The sequence below is a fragment of the Heteronotia binoei genome, chromosome 9, assembly GCF_032191835.1.
Source record: "Heteronotia binoei isolate CCM8104 ecotype False Entrance Well chromosome 9, APGP_CSIRO_Hbin_v1, whole genome shotgun sequence".
NCBI classification, from domain to species: Eukaryota; Metazoa; Chordata; class Lepidosauria; order Squamata; family Gekkonidae; genus Heteronotia; species Heteronotia binoei.
Window position 1 is genome coordinate 114,809,730 of NC_083231.1, and position 21,740 is coordinate 114,831,469.

The 21,740-nt window shown below is 47.8% G+C and overlaps 1 protein-coding gene and 1 non-coding gene across 4 annotated transcripts in view; both read right to left on the reverse strand.

Moving 5' to 3' along the window:
- Positions 1–21,740, reverse strand: part of CTNNA2 (catenin alpha 2) — a 1,018,631-nt gene that overhangs the window by 236,826 nt on the left and 760,065 nt on the right. The window lies entirely within an intron of this gene.
- TRNAN-GUU (transfer RNA asparagine (anticodon GUU)) lies at positions 15,969–16,035 on the reverse strand. Its single transcript has one exon. It is a non-coding gene; the product is annotated as a tRNA-Asn (tRNA).

The window sequence follows — 21,740 nt, forward strand, 5'->3', positions numbered from 1 at the left end:
GGACTCTAGAATCACTGACACCCTTCCACTAGGACCTAGCCAGGAGTGGCCCTAATCCTGTATGCAGTGGGAGGGAGATATAGCTGCCACTGGAAGACAGCTGCCCAAGCCCCAGGCAGGACATTTTTTTGAGCAGGAACGCACAGGAGCACAGTTCCGGCTGGCATGGCATCAGGGGGTGTGACCTAATATGCAAAGGAGTCCCTGCTTGGCTTTTCCTACAAAAAGCCCTGCGTAAAGCAATGGTGATGTTAGAGGGTATGGCTAGAGAGCCAGTTTGGTGTAGTGATGAAGTATACAGGCTCTTATCTGCGAGAACCGGTTTGATTCCCCACTCCTCCGCTTGCAGCCGCTGGAATGGCCTTGGGTCAGCCACAGCTCTCGTAGGAGTTGTCCTTGAAAGGGCAGCTTCTTGGAGAGCCCTCTCAGCCCCACCCACCTCACGGGGTGTCTGTCGTGGGAGGAGAAGATATAGGAGATTGTAAGCCACTCTGAGTTGAGAGAGAAGGGCGGAGTATAAATCTGCAGTAACTTCTTCTTCTTCTTAATATGCAAATGATTCCTGCTGGACTTTTTCTACAAAAAATTAAAAAGCTCTAGGGAAAGGCACAAGTGATGGAAGGAGCCTGGTCTTCTTTTCCCCCTCCTCTGGGGTGTGGGGCCATGGGCAGTTGGAGCCCCTGCCCCAGTATAGGGCTCATGACACCTGCAGCTGTCGCCCGTTGGCTAAGAATGTCCGTGGAAGGACTAAGATAGACAGCCATTATACATTAAGGGTTTCTAGTCTATTGCTCTGTCTCTAAACCATTACACTTGCATTAATTCTGCTTTTCACAGACGTATCCAACGTTGTCTTGAACTGTGGAAGTAGCTTTGCTTCAGAAAGTGTCCGATTATTCCAGAACAGTTTCTGGTTTTCAGACCAAATGAGTCAACGTTGGGTTTGTAGCCATTAATTTTTGATACCCGTAAGCATCTTTAGCTTCCGTTCTCTCCTCCCACGGCTGGGTTTTTATATCCCACGTAAAATCTAGAAGGCACAATTCTCCGTCCTTATTATTTAGTGTTAATTTTTAATCTATCTTGGTGAATATCTTGGTCGAGTGAGTTCTGAGGCAACTTTCGATCAATAAAACAGCATTTAAAATTCAATAACAAACACCCGTAACTAAAGCCACAGCTAGCTAGAACAAAATTACTTATTAAAAGCCAGCGAGAAAAAAAAAAAGAGAGAAAATAAGAATAATGTGGGCTGTGGGGGAACATAAGGCAGCAAGAACCCCCCCCTCCATCAGGTATTTGTAACTAGAAGATGCCATTAAAACAGAAATCCAGCGGAACCCTGAAGACTAACAACATTTATTCTAGCACGAACCCACTTCTTCAGATGCTATTCATTTTCACTGTCTGCTTATTTTGCACATGAATATATGCCTAAATAGAAGGATTTTTTTGGGGGGGAGGGTTAGGCCTCCCATTAAAATGCTAAGAGCCAGTTTGGTATAGTAGTTAAGAGCGGTGGACTGGGTTTGAGACAACTGGGCTTGAATCCCCACACTTCCACATGAAGCTGCTGGGCGACACTGGGTCAGACACAGCTCTCTCAGAGCAGTTCTCTCAAGAGCTGTTCTCAAAGAGGTCTCTCAGACCCATCTACCTCACAGGGTATCTGTTGTGGGGAGAGGAAAGGACCGCTCTCCTCCTTCTCCTCCTCCTCCTCCCAATAAGCTTCCATGCCGAAGTGAGGATTCAAACCTATCCAACACTCTAAGAACATAAGAGAACCCATGTTGGATCAGGCCAATGGCCCATCCAGTCCAACGCTCTGTGTCACACAGTGACCAGTGGGGCCAGGACACTAGAAGCCCTATCTCCAAAAGAACATAAAAGAAGTCATGTTGGATCAGGCTGATGGCCCATCCAGTCCAACACTCTGTGTCACACAGTGACCAAAAAAACCCCTAGGTGGCATCAGGAGGTCCATCAGTGAGGCCAGGACACTAGAAGCCCTCCCACAGTGCCCCCCCCCCCTCTGACCATTATACCACAGGGAACCTACTGGTGTTTCCAAGACTGGAGAATTCTCCCCCCACCCCATGTTGCTTTGAAGTTTGGAAAATATTTTGTTTGAGCAGAGGCAGTTTGGAAATGTATCTATTCAATAACCGCCACAAACTACTTAAAAGTCCATGAAATGTTCCAGCCGGTTGCTCTGCCACGAACTGCCATTCCTGAACCACGAACCAGCCGAAATTTGTCACCAACTTTAGTTCGTGAGCCAGTTGGTGCCCAACCCTAATGAGCTAGCAGAATCTCCTCAAATACCTCATTCCTCCATTAAAAGTGAACAGTCATGTTTCATCTCTAGCAGGGAGGCTGGCCTCCAGGTGGGACCTGGGGATCCCTTGGAATTACAGCTGATCTCCAGACTACAGAGATCAATTCCTCTGGAGAAAATGGGAACTTTGGAGGGTGGACTCTATGTCACTGTACCCCACTGAGGTCCCTGTCCTCCCCAGGATCTCCAGGAGTTTTCCTGTATCTGGCAACTCTACACCCCCTATGCTCCACCAGTGGTCAGAGGAGACCTGTCAACCTTCATATCAGGAAGTCATAAGAAGAACATAAGAGAAGCCCTGTTGGATCAGGCCAGTGGCCCATCCAGTCCAACACTCTGTGTCACATAAGAACATAAGAGAAGCCATGTTGGATCAGGCCAATGGCCCATCCAGTCCAACACTCTGTGTCAAATAAGAACATAAGAGAAGCCATGTTGGATCAGGCCAGTGGCCCATCCAGTCCAACACTCTGTGTCACATAAGAACATAAGAGAAGCCATGTTGGATCAGGCCAATGGCCCATCCAGTCCAACACTCTGTGTCAAATAAGAACATAAGAGAAGCCCTGTTGGATCAGGCCAATGGCCCATCCAGTCCAACACTCTGTGTCACATAAGAACATAAGAGAAGCCCTGTTGGATCAGGCCAATGGCCCATCCAGTCCAACACTCTGTGTCACATAAGAACATAAGAGAAGCCCTGTTGGATCAGGCCAGTAACCCATCCAGTCCAACACTCTGTGTCACATAAGAACATAAGAGAAGCCCTGTTGGATCAGGCCAATGGCCCATCCAGTCCAACACTCTGTGTCACATAAGAACATAAGAGAAGCCCTGTTGGATCAGGCCAGTGGCCCATCCAGTCCAACACTCTGTGTCACACAGTGGCCAAAAAAAATCCCAGGTGCCATCAGGAGGTCCATCAGTGGGGCCAGGATGCTAGAAGTCCTCACACTGTTGTCCCCCCCTACCCAAGAACCAAGTCTCTCTGTCTCTCTTAAAATAATAATAATAAAACCGTAGATTTATACCCCACCCTTCTCTCTGCATCAGTGTCTCAGAGCAACTTACAATCTCCTTTATTTTCTTCCCCCACAAAAGATACCCTGTGAGGTAGGTGAGGCCGAGAGAGCTCTTAAAGCAGATGCCCTTTCAAGGACAACTTCAACGAGAGCTATGGCTGACCCAAGGCCGTTCCAGCAGCTGCAAGTGGAGGAGTGGTGAATCAAACGCTGTTCTCCCAGATAAGAGTCTGCAGTTAACCACTACACCAAACCGTGTCTCCTAACAACAAACCTCAGATCTAAATTTCTAGCTATGGCCCTTTTTAAATTTTGGAAGGCAAAATAGTACCGAGAGAGAGGAATCTCAGCATAGCTACAAATATTAGTAGAGACTCAGGATGCTGGAGGTCAACCCCTGAGTGATGCCTGGATGGAAAGGGTTACAAATAATTTCCGTTTGACAGAAGGCATGAGAATCTTATTTCTACATGCTAAAGCAAATTCATTTACTTCCACAGACATATTAAAAAGAAATCCACCCAGTATTCTGCAGGAATCACTGTGTGATTTCCTTATGAGTTGAAGACTGCTTATTGTTTAAAAGGTTTTGCCGTTTCCTTTGTCTTTTAGAAACACCCAGAATACACAACAAAGGAAGCCAGAGGAAAAGGCTGCAATGCACACTGCCTTGCTCTGCTCCCAGTATATTTCTGCAAATTATCAGCCCTGCAGGTCTGAGGTTACCTAAAAGAGCATCTTGGTTAACCTGCCCCATGTTGCCCTGACATTCCTGTCGTGTGCATCTAATTGACATCTAGAGTGATTACAGACTGGCACATTGGGTCAACTCAGAGACGCCTCTGAAATTGACCCCCAAAATTTTACTGGACGGCAACATCTGTTGCCCGTCCTCCTCCCGTCCTCACCTCGTCCTTCAGGCGCCTGAGACCGGCTCAAAAAGCTACCACTTCCAAAGTGGTAGCAAACCTTTGGGCCGGCTGCCATTCACCTCCCTGCCGTCTGGACGGGGAAGGGCGCAAGCGAGGCGACTTGGCGGGGTGAAACTGCCAAACCACCCGAAGCCATTTCCATTTTTTCCTGATGAAATCATTCAGAGCGCTTGAGCGATTGTGCGCATGAGCGCTTCACCCGCAGAGAAAAAAAAAAGAGAGAGGGATCCGGCTTCTGAGACGCCTTCCCGTGTGGAGGCACTCAGCTGCCTCACAGATGGGATGGGGACAGCTTGCGGAGGAGCGTCTGGAGGCCTCGGGATGGCTCAAAAAGAGCTATACCAATCCAGGACGCCTCCCAACAGCCCCAAATTGCCTGTCTGTTATCAGCCCTATTGTTTTTAGGGTTGCTGGCACCAGGATGAGAAATTCCTGGAGATGCTGGAGGTGGAGCCTGGAGAGGGTGAACTCTGGGAAGAGAAAGATACTCAGCAGGATCTAATGCCATAGAGTCCACTCTTCAAAGCAGCCGTTGTCCCCAGGGGAACTTATTCTGGAGACGAGTGGTAATTCTGGGAGAACTCCATTCCTGGCCTGGAGCCTGGCAACTCTGATTTCCTTCTGCTCTGTTCTAGATCTACACCTGATGACAGTCAATAAGATAAATATAGTCTTCTTCCTCCCTATTCTTTTGGCTTTCTGACATTTGTGGGTCACAAGTCCCCACAAGTCCCCTGACATTTGTGGGTCACAAGTCCTCACAAGTCCCCCCCCCCTCTTTTTCTCTTTCCTAGGGGTGGAATTCTAGCAGGAGCTCCTTTGCATATTAAGCCTCACACCCCTGATGTAGCCAATCCTCCAAGAGCTTACAAGGCTCTTTTTTGTAAGCTCCAGGAGGATTGGCTACATCAAGGGTGTGTGGCCTAATATGCAAAGGAGCTCCTGCTAAAATTCTACCCCGCTCTTTCCCCATTTCAATCAAATGCAGCAGAGTTAAAAACTTGGGGAGGTTCATCTTTCATAAGAACATCATTATGTTACTGGATCAAACAAAGATTTATATCAGAGATTCCCAGACTTGTTTGGCCTAATGCTCCCTTGTTTGGCCTAATGCAGCGCCCCCCCCCTGGAAATCTACCTTCAAGAAGTGGACTAAAAGATGCGGCGACATATTTGCACACAGAGTAAACAAAGATGTCGTAAGGAAGACACTTTGAAGCTTGCAATTCTAAAATTATTTTATAAAATCAACCACAGCAACATTCCCATACACAGAGAATTTTTGAAATTTCTCTAGAATTATTATCCACCCTTCCCTTGCCAGCTCCAACTAACGCAATGGGAAGGTGCCCCGCCCAGCCGCTCTCAACCCGAAAGCAGCAGGCAGCGGTAAAATGGGGCGCTCTTCGTAGGCTTCCTTGGAAGCCTCTGACAAGTGCAGGCAATGTTTGCCCTGTGAAGAAAAGTGGTGGCGTGGCAGCACTGTCTGGGGCTCTTGGCTTGCCTGCCGGCTGGCGCAATTGTGCCACAAGGGAAGGGGGAGTAAAGGGGTGTTCAGCAGCGCCCTCTGACAGGGTGGCACCCTAGGTGGCTGCTTACCCACCTACTCCCATGAGCTAGCCCTGCAGAAGACACTCTGACCGATTTCCCACTCATCTAACACCGCTCTCAAGCTCCTCTTCTCAGTGAGGTTTCCCTCCGATTTCACACTATCTGCCCTGAGGCTGCCGCTAGCTTCGGCTTTTTCGCACTGCAAACAGAAACCTTTAAAAACCAGTTTCTGTTTGTGGTGCGAAAAAGCGGACGCTAGGTGCAGCCCCGGGTTGCAGTGCAAATTCGGAGGGAAGCCCCGCTGAGAAGAGGAACTTGAGAGTGACGTAAGGCGAGTGGGAAATCCGTCTCTGTGTCTGGGGCATCGCGATTGGCTGAAATCAACAGAAGCGACCCCCTGGTAACCAGAGGACTGTAAGAAGCTCGATACTCTGCAGAAAACCTTGTGAGGAGCAAGCTACAGGTTGAAACTCTTTAGAGAAGTTTGTGTAATTGCCTCAGTGCTTCCACTGTCCTGACTTGAACTGTATTGCTGAGAGAGAAACTGCAGGCAATGTTGAGAAGCTGCTAGCTATAGCAAGTATTGGCTAGGATAGACTAATAAGGTTTTTTGTTTCTGTCTTTCTTGTTTGTCTGTACACCTCTATTTTTTATTCTGTCTTGTAAATAAACTGCATCCTTCTTATATTTTAATTGGGAGGAGTTCTGGTCCTCATTGCTAGTCTAATTGGGTGAATCCGCACTAAGTAGCAGACAAAAAGGAACCCTCTATCTTTGTTAATTGGAATTTTTCTCTAAATTAGAAATTCTGGACCCCTCCCAGAAACGTAATGTTTTGGCACCTCCCGCTCTCTTCTCTTCTCCCTTTATGCTTCCACCGCCCCCCAAATTGCACCCAAGGCTATTACTGCCCTCCCCCCGGATTGTTCCAGAGCCCCCTGGGGGCAATATCGTCCACTTCGGGAAACACTGATTTATATGGTCCAGAATTCTTTCTCCAAACAGTGGCCAGAAAGAAGCCTTGGAAAAGGTCTCACAAGCAGACAAAGAAGGGGAAGGGGAATCTTCCTGTACCCCTGGCACCTGCAAATCTGAGGCACACCTGTCTCTGGATATGATCGTGATTTTTTTTTCTTTTTAAAGCTATCATGGCTAGTAGTTACTGATAGACCTGGATGTCTGATTTGTCTGAAAGGCCACCTGTGCTAGTATTCCTCATTAAGCTTTGTGGAACAGGATTCTATAATTACGGATTGCACTAGATTTCCTTTCTCCCTTGTTAGCTTCTCCACATTGTTTCAGTCAGGGGTCTTTTTGTGGAAAAAGAGGTGCCAGAGCTCATTTAGCACAACTCATTTGCATATGCCACAAACCCCTGACATCATTCTATCAGCTCAGCATCTACCTTAAAATGCTTCTTGGATAATAATTATCATCAGTGGCTATTAGCCACAGTATATTTGTATATGTGTGTTTGTGTATATTTGTGTGTATATGCATGTATGTATGTATGTGTGTGTGTGTGTGTGTATATATATACATATACACATACATATACATCTATCTATCTATCTATCTATCTATCTATCTATCTATCTATCTATCTATCTATCTATCTATCTATCTATCTATCTATCCATCCATCCATCCATCCATCTAGCTATCTATCTATCTATCTATCCACACACACACATATTGGCCACTGTGTGACACAGAGTGTTAGACTGGATGGGCCACTGGCCTGATCCAACATGGCTCCTCTTATGTTCTTATCATAAAACCTTATTCCCAACATACTTTTAAAATGGCTTTCTCCTATGTGGCCACAGTGGCATGATGAAGATTCCCATCTGTCTGCTTTCTGGGTTTTGGTTATTTTCCCTTTTTTTGTGGGGGAAAAATATTAGAAAGTTTGTCAGATCTTAGCGTTCAGAAGGATTCTCACAGGGGATTTGAACAATGGAGCCCAGAAGCAAGTACTGAGGGTGGTGGGGGAGGGGGGAGAGTTAGAAAGAAAGAGCACAGTAAAATCCAGAGCTTCTTGAGTTCTGCTCGTGCTTGAGTTCTGCCCCAAATGAGGCCTGGTTTCAGTTAACCAGACCAGACCGTTAGTTTTCTCAAAGCAGCACAGCTGATTGTCTAAATTCACACGTTACTGTGTAAGTTAGAATGTTCAGGAGATTTTGTGGCATTATAGAAGTACAGCCCAACCGCTGGAGCGTGGATTTCCATTTTTAGCTTCGATGTCAACAAGCCCTTGCCAGTTTTAGAAACTGAGAACCAACCTAGCTGCCTTGATATAGTCCAGTGGTCCCCAACCTTTTTGAGCCTGCTGGCGCCTTTGGAATTCTGACACAGGACGGTGGACGCAGCCACAAAATGGCTATTACAGGAGGCAGTGCAAATCGCAACGTGGTTGGAGCGGAGACAACCATAAAATGTCGGGGGTGGGGTGGGGAGTCATGCACAACTCTAAAAGCAACGCTTCATCATTTCTGGCAGAAACTGTTTTTAAATATATTGCTTAAAATATTTTGTTGCACATGTGCAACTAATTTTCGGTCATGCGGTTGTTTACACTGCAGGGACAGCTTTTTTTAAAAAAAAAAAATCTGCAGAACCAATCAGATCTTCAAAAGACAATCAGAAGCCTTGCTGGCTCCACCCATTTGATAAAAACACTCGGAAGTCTCTGTTGTTCCACTCTCTGCTGTTCCTTGGTAGGGGCTGCGGCTTAGTGTTAGAGCATCTGCTCGGCATGTACAAGGCCCCAAGATTAACCCCAGGCATTCTCAGTTAAACGGATCTGGCAGTAAATGATGTGAAAGACTTCCAGTCTGATATCGTGAAGAATTATGGCCAGTGCGATCGGAGCATACCGGCTTGGAAGAACCTACAGTCTGATTCAGTTTAAGGCACTAGCTTCATGTGATGAGCTTCAGGCCTCAGATTCAGCAGGCACTCACAGGAGTACAGCTCCTGAACCTTTCTAATGGCCCTCCTCCCCCCACCACCTACCTACCTTGTCTATTGAATAGTAGGTGCAGTTGCATAACAATCCCTGGAAAAGGAGAGCGGGTAGCCAGCCAGCCACCAGGGGCTTTGCCACTCCCCCAGCAGCCCTCATTAACCCCTGGAGAAGCCCACGCCACTCTTTCTCCACTTCTTATGTGATTTTAGGCGCCAGATGGCTTGCTGGCCTTTTGACTGGGGGTGGTCAAGGAGAGCCCCGAGTGAGCGAGGCCTGCTTGGGCTAGCTGGATCTGTAGCCAGCCCAAGCAGGCCTCGCTCGCCCGGGGCTCTTTCTTGTGCCAGGTTGTTTTTGGCTAGTGGGGGGGGGCAACATGTGCTAATGAGCTCCATCACCTATTTTTTCTACAAAACAACCCCGGTGGGTACTACAGAAAGTGTTGGCAGGTCCCACGGTGCCCATGGGCACTGTGTTGGGGAGCGCTGATCATTAGGAAGTTAACTTACCCTCCTTACTTGTCCCCCCCCCAAAACAATTATTTGCAACGTCTTCTTGTTGTTCGGGGTACATAAGCTGCACACCTCTGAATAAAGTATTTTAAGCAATGTTGGGATACAAACCCGTAATTAACCATCTCAGTCTAGAACCCGCTCCAGGCTGGCTGCGATGCAGAGAGCACGGCCGGGCTGGCCCTTGGCTTCTTCTGAAACTTGCTGAGGATTGAACCTCCGGCCCCGCTCCGCATCAGTGTCTTTCCTAACAAGCGCCTCTCCCTTGACAGCCAGATCGGAATAACATTGTTGCTTTCAACTGTCACCCACATTCTTCATCTTCGGCTTGGGAGAATCTTCGCTTCGTGCTTAGATTAGTGTCTCGCAGTTGCCAACAAAACTCAATGAACTGTCTAATATTTGAACAGAGGGGCCCTTTTCATCGAAGATTTCTACCTATCTCTCATTTAGCTGACACTCCTCTACGCTTCCCTGCCACTTTTTTCACTTTTATGCCAGTCTCTCACTGCAAGATACAAGTGTATTTATCACACAATTATCATCAGTTTCTTGACAAGCCGGGGCTTTTTTTCAGACATATTAAGGCATCTCCAATTTCATAGATTGCGGCGAGCATAAAATATGCGCCTCTGCACTGGTAACTGACACTTAGCGGCAGGAATCAGAGCCGCAGAGGCCAGCGCGGCAGAACGGCTGACTAAGTGACCCCTACGGAACAGGTGGAAGATCTTGATGTGGCACGTAGGGGCTCATATCAGCACGGCGAGCAAGGAGGGCTAAATAGACTGCTGTAGTGGGTGGCTCAGCATGCCTGGATACTGGGGAGGGAGGCGCTACATCACTCTAAGTGTGTATAGACGTTATCGCCTTGAATGGGGTGCCTCCCTTTGTCTTAACCCGAGAGATGCCCTCTGATCCCTTCTCCTCTCTCTCCCTTTGTCCTCTCTTTCTTTTCACGTGGCATATCCTCTCACTACACATGGCCTTCCATGGAGGCAAGTGTCTCTGCAGGTCTCTCCTGTAGAGACAATGACCTCATGCTCCTGTACATCTGATGCTGGATTAGTTGGCCATTTGTGACAGGGGAAGTACTCTTTAGATTAGGGTGGGAAAACTAGAGGGGGGGGGGTCTTAAAGCTCCTCTTCTAACACCATGAGCCTGATCCCTAGGACTGCCAACTCCTGGTTGGGAAATTACTGTAGACTTGGTGATGGTCCCTTTTAGAGTGAGTGACTCAGCACGACTCGACACTGGGGAAGGGTGTGTGTTGCATCACCCTAAAGAGTGTATAGATGTTATCTCCTTGAATGGGATGTTTCTCTTTGTCGTTGGAACTCTCTGTCTGGTGCAGTGATGTTCTGTACTCTTGATGTTTGGGGAGGCACAGTGGGAGGGCTTCTAGTGTCCTGGCCCCACTGGTGGACCTCCTGATGGCACTTGGTTTTTTTGGTCATTGTGTGACATTGTTGGACTGGATGGGCCATTGGCCTGATCCAACATGGCTTCTCTTATGTTTTTAACCTGAGAGTTGCCTTCTGACCCCTCCTCTCTCTCTTTATCCACTCTCTGCACATGAGAGGCACACATGGAGATAACATGTCTCTACAGATCTCTCCTGTAGAGACAGAGACCTCATATTTCCACATACATGATGATGGATGAGCTGGCCATTTGTGATAGGGAAACTGCAAGAAGAAGAGGAAGAAAAAGAAGAGGAAGGAGGAGGAGGAGTTGGTTTTATACCCCAAGCTTTACTACCCAAAGGAGTCTCAGAGCAGCTTATAGTCACATTGTCCAGACGGGTATCTGACTGCGTACTGGAGACCTGACTGGCTTGGCAGGTTAAAAATAACATGCTCCAGCAACAACTGCCACTACAGTGTTGGTTTTATTCTCTCATTCATCTTTACCAATGTATTTTTAACACTATTTCTCTTCCCTGCTGTACTTAGGATTCCTATGTAGTTGGCTCCACCTCCTGTGGCAGCCATTTTGTGATTGGTTGCACCTCCTGAGGCAGCCATTTTGTGTCCACCACCCTGCATCAGAATTCCAAAGGTGCCCATGGGCTCAAAAAGGATTGGGACTCCTGATATAGTTTGTTGTAATGGCGAGCATACTTCATCATCAGGTGTTTGGTAGCCAAGATCAGCAGCTGCACACGCAGACACACCTGCCACCTTAAGATATTCATGGCATCCCATGGCCTGTGTCTCCACCCATCAAATTCAGCCCTCCAATACATGGGCTGTCCTAAGCAGGTCTACTCAGAAGTAAGCCTCATGTTATTTAATGGAGCTTACTCCCACAAAATTATTTGAAGTTCCATTGTCTGACACCCACATCCCTTGAAGACTGAGAAATCTTCATGGAAATTGTTATTTATTGCCAGGCCATGTTTATATATCCAAATGTTCATTCCCTCCTTCCTTTCATTTCCCCTCCTTTGAAAGATCTCCATAAATAACATGAACAAACCCTAAATCACTTCCCTTTGCAAGACCCAGATTTTCATTATTTTATACACAAGAACACAAATGGAGTTCTTGACTTCTATTGCCGGAACGACAAAATGTCACAACTACAATGCAGGGAATGGGAAAAGGTGAACACATGTAAGCACACTTTTATTAATTGCGTTTGGAAAGAAAAGGGCAAGTGGGAACACTGCACTTGGAAGGAGAAAATATAATAATAATAATAACCAAATACATACTGGAAAGGCCTTAGAGCACAGCAAAAGGGGAAAATAACTATCGATCCACACTTCCTTACTAAAGCAATTTCTGCTTGCCTCCAAATGATCTTTGCTTCTAACATCACCCTCTGTGTATGCAATCCTAAGGACAATTTTGTAGGAGTAAGCTCCATTAAATAACATGAGGCTTACTTCTGAGTAGACCTGCTTAGGACAGGCTGTGGCGGAACCGGCCCGATTCTGCCTTCAGGCCCGGTCCCGTCAGCTCCCTATGGAGTCGCCAACTCCTGGAGGGAGCTATTTCTCCTCCTGCCCCTTGGGCTCGCTGCCACCACCTGCTCAGTCTAGGGGTTCAGATTGAGAGGAACAGGACTCCCAATCCCCCTCTCCGTCTATGAGGCTAGGCCTCCAGGTCCTCTGCCACCCTGCACTTGGGTTTCACAGAGACCTCAGCGCTTCTTTGGGGCACCCCTGGAGGATTGGCACCTTATCCAACTGCATGCCTTCCCCCCTTCACCTGGGGCCCCCTTCTTAACTCAGCGTGGTCTAAAGCGGTTTGGGGATCTAGGTGGTACAGAGATTGACTGCCAGCATTTAAACAGTAAAAATATATTTATTTAAAAAGAGAAAAAGATAGGAAAAGAAAAACAAAACAAAAACAGTTGCATTTACAAAATTAGCACAGCTCAGCAAACAGCCTGACAAACAAAATGTGTTATAAACGCGTCCTGCTGGCCCTGATCTAAACTTGCCCTGTCTTGTGAATTACTTACTTAGTCTGCCTGCCTGGGGCCTCCCAGGCAGGAGCCTCCATTGCTCACCACATGCTCGCTCGAGCGCTGGCTTCCAACTGCCGTTCTCTTCCTGCTAACACACATGCCAAGAACAAAAGCACTTCCTGCCTCTCTAGGAGATTTTCCCCCTAGCGTTGTTGGTTTGGCTCTGGAAGGGAGGGGGGGAGTGAGGGGAAGGCTACAAAGCCTGCTGAGGGATTTACTGACCCCTGCCAAATGAAGCACCACCACTGACTAAAATGGCGTTTCTCCACACAGGCCCATGTATCGGAGGGCTGAATTTGATGGGTGGAGACACAGGCCATGGGATGCCATGAATATCTTAAGATGGCAGGTGCGTCTGCGTGTGCAGCTGCTGATCTTGGCTACCAAACACCTGATGATGAAGTAGACGGCTGAGGGGTTGCATTTTTGTGGCATCTCAGCAACAGGGGAGGCAACTTTGTCTACTTAGAGGGCGTTTCCGTCTCTAGAGGCCATTTGCAAGGCAGCTACGGTAAGCCAGTTGTGACGGAATTGGAAGGGTTAATAGAAAAGCTAAGGACTCAGGGAGTCTGAGTCATGTGATCTAAGGTGGGGGCTGGAGTGCTCGGAACTCTCAGGATGAGTGAGTGACAGATAATGGCTGGAGAGTCAACTGTCAGCAACTGTCAGAGGGAGACAGTTGAAGTGGGCAGTATATGGTCAGCAGGAGAGCTGAAGAGAGAGCTGGTACAGAGAGTGGTGAAGAGACTTCTGGTGAAGTGAAGCTTGCTGTTAGCTCTGTGGAGACAGCCAGGTGGCTGAGAGTGACAATCGAGTGTCACAGTGAAAGACCTGAGTGGTCATAGAAATATTTACACTACTCTTAAGAACTAACAAGGTTGCTGAGGGAGAGATGTGGGTCTGAGGGAGTCAGGAGGGCTGGGAGCAGACACACCAGTAGACTCAAGAGACCAGACACATAAAGCCCAAGAGGACAACCTAATTAGAGTTTGGAGAGTGAAGAATATAAGAACTGTGGACCCTGAGATACCTCAGTGAACCTCTGTATTGTAAAGCCTGAACTGTTAGCAACTGTTATTCATCCAAGATACAAAATAGCCTATGTAAATACATCCCTTCCCCCCCAGCTGAAAACTGTGTGTAACTAAAAATCTGTGGTTAACTGTTAAGTTCTCTGGTGCCTGAGTATTTGGAATCAGCAGCAAATCAGCAGTGGTCCCCTACATACATAGTTATCCGTCTATCTGAAAATATAAGAGAACCCCGAAGAGACTAGAAATCCTTATTATACCCACCCCCTTTACTCAGTAGTCGTGAGGTAAAACCAGAAGGAAGAAACAAAGTCTGCAGGAGGGGCTGGGGTCATTATAAGTGGTGCAGGGCGGTCATACCAGTCCACTCATTCCCTAGGCATTGCAAGCGGTCCTCAGCAGAGGCTGCTTTAACATCCCAAACATGTGGTTTGGTCCTCAGGGCGGGAAATAGGTTAGGAGGGGATCGAGCATGAGGAAACGAGCAACAGGGTCAAGGTTCAGCACCGTGTCTTCCGCTGTGCTTCTGTTCAAAACCCTCATTTCCCAAGGCACCCACACCCTGTGTCGTGAATCTACCAATTTCATTTTTTCCTTCCACACGGAGAGATTGCTTAGCTCCTTCAGATGAAAGTGCAGCTTGATAGAAGCTGTTTGCATGCATGACAAAAGTCCACCTCGTTCGGAACAGAAATACGGCGCGCCTGCTTTGAATCCTAATTGCGGGAACCACATTAAGAGTCACGCAGCCTTTTTGCTTTCCAGATCTGTTAACAAAATAAGTCCTGGTTTGTTCTTTTTAAGGCAATCAGGTACTAACGAGAAGGAGCAGAAGGTACAGAATATTTAAGGAAGCGAAAAGAAGAAAACAATAAACATCTTTGGCTCGAGTGTGGCTGGAAGACAGGCAGTCGCTGCGCTACACAAATGAGAAGAGTGCCACAGGATGGCCTTGAACATATGAACATACGAAGCTGCCTTATACTGAATGAGACCCTCGGTCCATCAAAGTCAGTATTGTCTACTCAGACTGGCAGCGGCTCTCCAAGTGAAGGTTTTTCATGCCTACTTGCCTGAACCCTTCTTAGTTGGAGATGTTGGGGATTGAACCTGGGACATCCTGCTTACCAAGCAGATGCTCTACTACTGAGCCACCGTCCCTCCCCTTAGACATATGAACATATGAAGCTGCCTTCTACTGAATCAGGCCCTTGGTCCATCCAAGTCAGTATTGTCTACTCAGACTGGCAGTGGCTCTCCAGAGTCTCAAGCTGAGGTTTTTCACACCTATTTGCCTGGACCCTTTTAGTTGGAGATGCCGGGGATTGAACCTGGGACCTTCTGCTTACCAAGCAGATGCTCTACCACTGAGCCACCGTCCCTCCCCTTAGACATATGAACATATGGAGCTGCCTTCTCCTGAATCAGACCCTTGGTCCATCAAAGTCACTCTTGTCTACTCAGACTGGCAGCGGCTCTCCAGGGTCTCAAGCTGTGGTTTTTCACACCTATTTGCCTGGACCCTTTTTAGTTGGAGATCCTGGGGATTGAACCTGGGACCTTCTGCTTACCAAGCAGATGCTCTACCATTGAGACACCGTCCCTTTCCTTAGACATGTGAACATATATGAACATATGAAGCTGCCTTCTACTGAATCAGACCCTCGGTCCATCAAAGTCAGTCTTGTCTACTCAGACTGGCAGCGGCTCTCCAGGGTCTCCAGCTGAGGTTTTTCACGCCTACTTGCCTGGACCCTTTTCAGTTGGAGATGCCGGGGACTGAACCTGGGACCTTCTGCTTACCAAGCAGATGCTTTACCACTGAACCACCATCCCTCCCCTTAGACATATGAACATATATGAACATATGAAGCTGCCTTCTACTGAATCAGACCCTCGGTCCATCAAAGTCACTCTTGTCTACTCAGACTGGCAGCGGCTCTCCAGGGTCTCGAGTTGAGGTTTTTCACACGTACTTGCCTGGACCCTTTTTAGTTGGAGATGCCGGGGATTGAACCTGGGACTTTCTGCTTACCAAGAAGATGCTCTACCACTGAGCCACAGCCCTTCTCTATTAGTCTCCAGGGTCTCAGGCTGAGGTCTTTCCTATCACCTACTGCCTGGTCCTTTAACTGGAGATGCCAGGGATTGAACCTGGGACCCTCTGCTTAACAAGCAGATGCTCTACCTCTGAGCCACCGTCCCTCCCTTCTAACAACATGTGTCTGTGATTGCCCCGGCAACAGGCATCACAGGATGGAATGTGGGAGAGCGTGGAGGACATTGGGGAGGTATGGAAGCTCACAATGAATCGGAGACTCAACGGAAGGAGTATGGCAGGGGTGTCAAGCTCATTCGTTCTGAGGGCCGGATCTGACATAAATGAGACCTTGTTGGGCCGGGTCATGCATGCCATAAAATGCAATGCCAGGTAGCAGAGAGAAAAGTTTTATAAAGGACACAGGCAACACAATTAAAGATTTACAAGCAAACGAATGTAAGGCATGCTTAAAACATTAGCACTTGTTGGGTCTTAATGGTGCTTTCTTTGTAATTCTCCCCAGGGGTCATCCTGTAGAAAAATAGGTGGTGGAGCTCATCCAGGGATTGTTATGCAGCTGCACCTTCTATTCAATAGACAAGGTGGGAAGGAGGAGGTGGAACTCTCAGAAAAGTTCAGGTGCTGTGTGCCTGTGAGCTCCCGCTGAATCCGAGGCTTGACTTTTCCATGCAATCTAGGGAACTGGGCAAAGGAAGCTCTGGCTCTTTCCTTCCTTCCCCAGGGGACCAGGAGGGGGATGAGTCTCAGCCAATAGAAGGAAGAAGAAGAAGACTGCAGATTTATAGAAGAAGAAGAATTGCAGATTTATACCCCGCCCTTCTTTCTGAATCAGAGACTCAGAGCGGCTTACAATCTCCTATATCTTCTCCCACCACAACAGACACCCTGTGAGGTGGGTGGGGTGGAGAGGGCTCTCACAGCAGCTGCTCTTTCAAGGACAATCTCTGCCAGAGCTATGGCAGACCCAAGGCCATTCCAGCAGCTATAAGTGGAGGAGTGGGGAATCAAACCCGGTTCTCCCTGATAAGAGTCCACGCACTTAACCACTACACCAAACTGGCTCCAAAGAAGAAGACTGCAGGTATATACCCCATCCTTTTCTCTGAATTAGAGACTCAGAGCAGCTTACAGTCTCCTATATCTTCTCCCCCCAAAACAGAAGCCCTGTGAGGTGGGTAGGGCTGAGAGGGCTCTCCCAAAAGCTGCCCTTTCAAGGACAACTTCTGCCAGAGCTATGGCAGACCCAAGGCCATTCCAGCAGCTGTAAGTGGAGGAGTGGGGAATAAAACCCGGTTCTCCCAGATAAGAGTCTGCACACTTAGCCAGTTTGGTGTGGAAAGTCAATTTGGTGTAGTGGTTAAGTGTGCGGACTCTTATCTGGGAGAACCGGGTTTGATTCCCCACTTCTCCACTTGCACCTGCTCGCATGGCCTTGGGTCAGCCATCGCTCTGGCAGAGGTTGTCCTTGAAAGGGCAGCTGCTGTGAGAGCTCTCTCCAGCCCCACCCACCTCACATGGTGTCTGTTGTGGGGGAGGAAGGTAAAGGAGATTGTGAGCCGCTCTGAGACTCTTCGGAGTGGAGGGCTGGATAGAAATCCAGTATCTTCATCTACCTCACAGGGTGTCTGTTGTGGGGGAGGAAGGTAAAGGAGATTGTGAGCCGCTCTGAGACTCTTCGGAGTGGAGGGCGGGATATAAATCCAGTATCTTCATCTACCTCACAGGGTGTCTGTTGTGGGGGAGGAAGGTAAAGGAGATTGTGAGCCGCTCTGAGACTCTTCGGAGTGGAGGGCGGGATATAAATCCAATATCATCTTCTTCTTAACCGCTACACCAAGTAGGCTCTCAGTTTGAGAGACTTGGCTCAGCAGCTGTGATTAGTGTACCTCTGTGTAGTGACTGAGAGAGCCCAGTAAAGCAAGCTATTCCTCCCCAAGACTGGAGCCTCAGCCAATTGAGAAAATAGAAGTTTTGCTCTGTAGCTCCTATGGCATCGAGCAAGCCTGGCAAAGCAAGCTGCGATGCAGAAGGAAGCAAGAGAGAAGGAGAAGGAAGCAGATGTCAGCCAGTTGCTTGGGGGCCTGGTAGGAGCCCTCCGGGGGCCTGATTTGGCCCCCAGGCCACATGTTTGGCACCCTTGCAGTAGGGCAGCCCGTACACTGTTGGGGACCTACTCACTCAGGCCAGATGAACTGAAGCATGGATGAGACCAACTGACTCACAGGTCGTAACACAGCAGATGGTAATCAAGTGCTCTCAAGGGCAAAGGAGAGAGAAGCATTTGGTGATGTCAGACCACAGAGAACACGGTGGTGGGAAGTGCTGTAAAGTTGCGGCTGACTTATGGCCACCCTGCAGGGCTTTCAAGGCAAGAGATGTTCAGAGGTGGTTTGCCATTGCCTGACACAGTGACACAGAGTGTTGGACTGGATGGGCCATTGATAACCATTGCCTGCCTCTGCATAGCAACCCTGGACTTGCTTTGTGGTCTCCTACAGCCAGTTTGGTGTAGTGGTTAAGTGTGCGGACTCTTATCTGGGAGAACCGGGTTTGATTCCCCACTCCTCCACTTGCACCTGCTGGAATGGCCTTGGGTCAGCCATAGCTCTGGCAGAGGTTGTCCTTGAAAAGGCAGCTGCTGTGAGAGCCCTCTCAGCCCCACCCACCTCACAGGGTGTCTGTTTTGGGGGAGGAAGGGAAAGAAGATTGTGAGCCGCTCTGAGACTCTTTGGAGTGGAGGGCGGGATATAAATCCAATATCTTCATCTACCTCACAGGGTGTCTGTTGTGGGGGAAGAAGGGAAAGGAAATTTGAGCCACTCTGAGACTCTTCGGAGTGGGGGGCGGGATATAAATCCAATATCTTCATCTACCTCACAGGGTGTCTGTTGTGGGGGAGGAAGATAAAGGAGATTGTGAGCCGCTCTGAGACTTTTCGGAGTGGAGGGCGGGATATAAATCCAATATCTTCATCTACCTCACAGAGTGTCTGTTGCGGGGGAGGAAGGGAAAGGAGATTGTGAGCCGCTCTGAGGCTCTTCGGAGTGGGGGGCGGGATATAAATCCAATATCTTCATCTACCTCACAGAGTGTCTGTTGTGGGGGAGGAAGGTAAAGGAGATTGTGAGCCGCTCTGAGACTTTTCGGAGTAGAGGGCGGGATATAAATCCAATATCTTCATCTACCTCACAGGGTGTCTGTTGTGGGGGAGGAAGGGAAAGGAGATTGTGAGCCGCTCTGAGACTCTTTGGAGTGGAGGGCAGGATATAAATCCAATATCTTCTTCTTCTTCTTCTATCTATGTACAAACCAGGGCCAACGCTGCTTAGCTCCCAAGATCTGGTGAGATTGGGCCAGCCTGGGGTCTCCAGGTCAGAGGACGCAGACCTCACAATCCCACAACTGGTTTTTTGTTGTTTTTTTTGTGTTAAAAATCAGCACTATAGGAGTTCTGGATCCCTCCTTTTGCCACAAAAGTAGAATCTTGACAGTCCTGCCTTTTTATTTAAAATCTTGAAGTCTATATTCTTCACGGCTTTTGAAAATGGCACAAGAAATGCGGGCATTGTCTAATGAAAGGTCTGGAATAGGGTTATGCATGGGACAGAGAAGGTAGAGAAAGAAGTACTTTTCTCCCTTTCTCACAATACGAAAACTCGCGGGCGCGCAATGAAATTGCTGAGCAGTCGGGTTAAAACGGATAAAAGGAAGTAATTCTTCACCCAAAGAGTGATCAACCCATGGGATTCACTGCCGCAGGAGGTGGTGGCGGCTACAAGCGTACCCAGCTTCAAGAGGGGACTGGATAAATATATGAAGCAGAGGTCCATCAGTGGCTATTAGCCACAGCGTATTGTTGGAACTCTCTGTCTGGGGCAGTGATGCTCTGTATTCTTGGTGCTTGGAGGGGGGCAACAACAGGAGGGCTTCTAGTTTCCTGGGCCTACTGGTGGACCTCCTGATGGCACCTGGGTTTTTCTGGCCACTGTGTGACACAGAGTGTTGGACTGGATGGGCCACTGGCCTGATCCAACATGGCTTCTCTGATGTTCTTTTGTGACACAGAGTGTTGGACTGGATGGGCCATTGGCCTGATCCAACATGGCTTCTCTTATGTTCTTCTGTGAGACAGAGGGCTGGAGTGGATGGGCCATTGGCCTGATCCAACATGACTTCTCTTATGTTCTTATGTGACACAGAGTGTTGGACTGGATGGGCCATTGGCCTGATCCAACATGACTTCTCTTATGTTCTTATGTGACACAGAGTGTTGGACTGGATGGGCCATTGGCCTGATCCAACAGGGTTTCTCTTATGTTCTTATGTGACACAGAGTGTTGGACTAGATGGGCCATTGGCCTGATCCAACATGACTTCTCTTATGTTCTTATGTGATGCAGAGTGTTGGACTGGATGGGCCATTGCCCTGATCCAACATGGCTTCTCTTATGTTCTTCTGTGACACAGAATGTTGGACTGGGTGGGCCATCGGCCTGATCTAACATGACTTCCTTTATGTTCTTATGGATTGCCAGCTGTGGTTTGGGAAATACCTGGAGATTTGGGCAGTCTAGACTGGGGAGGGCAGGGTTTGGGGAGGGACCTCAGCAGGGTATAATGCCATGCCATCCAAAGCAGCCATTTTCTCCAAGGGAACTCATCTTGATTTTCTGGTGATCTGTTGTAATAGCAGGAGAACTCTAGGTCCAACCTGGAGGTTGGCAACCCTACTTTGAAGCCAGGGAGATGCTGGCTTTCAAAAAAATGTTTTAAAATCTAATTTATATTTTTTGTAGTTTACAAATAACCCCTACTTTGACTGGGCAAGACTCCAGCAATCTTCACAGGGCTTTATCTTGACACCATGGTTATTAATTCCCTGGTCCTAATGTTTCTATTTTACCAGTCCATTTACGATAATATATATTTTAGACAATAGATATTAGCGCTGGAGTGCAGATGATAGAAGTATTTTCTTTCCTTTTTTAAAAAAGCGGTTATCCCACATGGGGCTTACACACACACATATACGCACACACACATATCTAAGGGGCTTTTTTTGTAGAAAAAGGGTTTAATTTTATTTAGGATGTCAGTAATGAGTGAATTGCTTGATTTTACTGGTTGTGAGCCACCCAGAGCCTGCTTCGACAGGGAGGGCGGGATATAAATCCAATAAACCTTAAACTTTTCAGGGCTTTTTTTTTGTAGAAAAAGCCCAGTAGGAACTCATTTGCATATTAGTCCACACCCCTTGACCACCACTGTTTCACACTGGGGCTTTTTTGTAGGAAAAAGCCCAGCAGGAACTAATTTGCATATTAGGTCACACCCCCACATGCCAAGTCAGCCGGAATTGCATCCCTGTGTTTCCCACTCAAAAAAAGCCCTGAATATGTACACACACGCACACATACACACCATTTGCTGTTGGAGGGGGGGACACTGTTCCAAGAAGATCCCTGACAGGATATCAGTGGCCCCAAATCCTTTCAAGCCTGCGGGCTCCTTTGCAACTCCTTTGATAGTAGATGTTGGGCACAACCACAAAATGTCTGCCACAAGAGGCGGAACCAACCAAAATGGCTGCTGCAGAAGGCGGAGCCAACCACACAGTCTCAGGGAGTGAGACTGCGCATAACTCATAACAGTATCTCTTCAACATTTCAGACAGAAGCTCTGTTTAATGAGTTATCTTTATCTTGACACCATCTTGACACATTAGGATTCCCTGGTCCTCATTTTTCTATTCTACCAGTCCACTTATGAGTTATCGTTTACAATGAACGTAATATTTAACATATTTTCTTGCATACATGCAGCGCACGGTAAAGAACCTCACG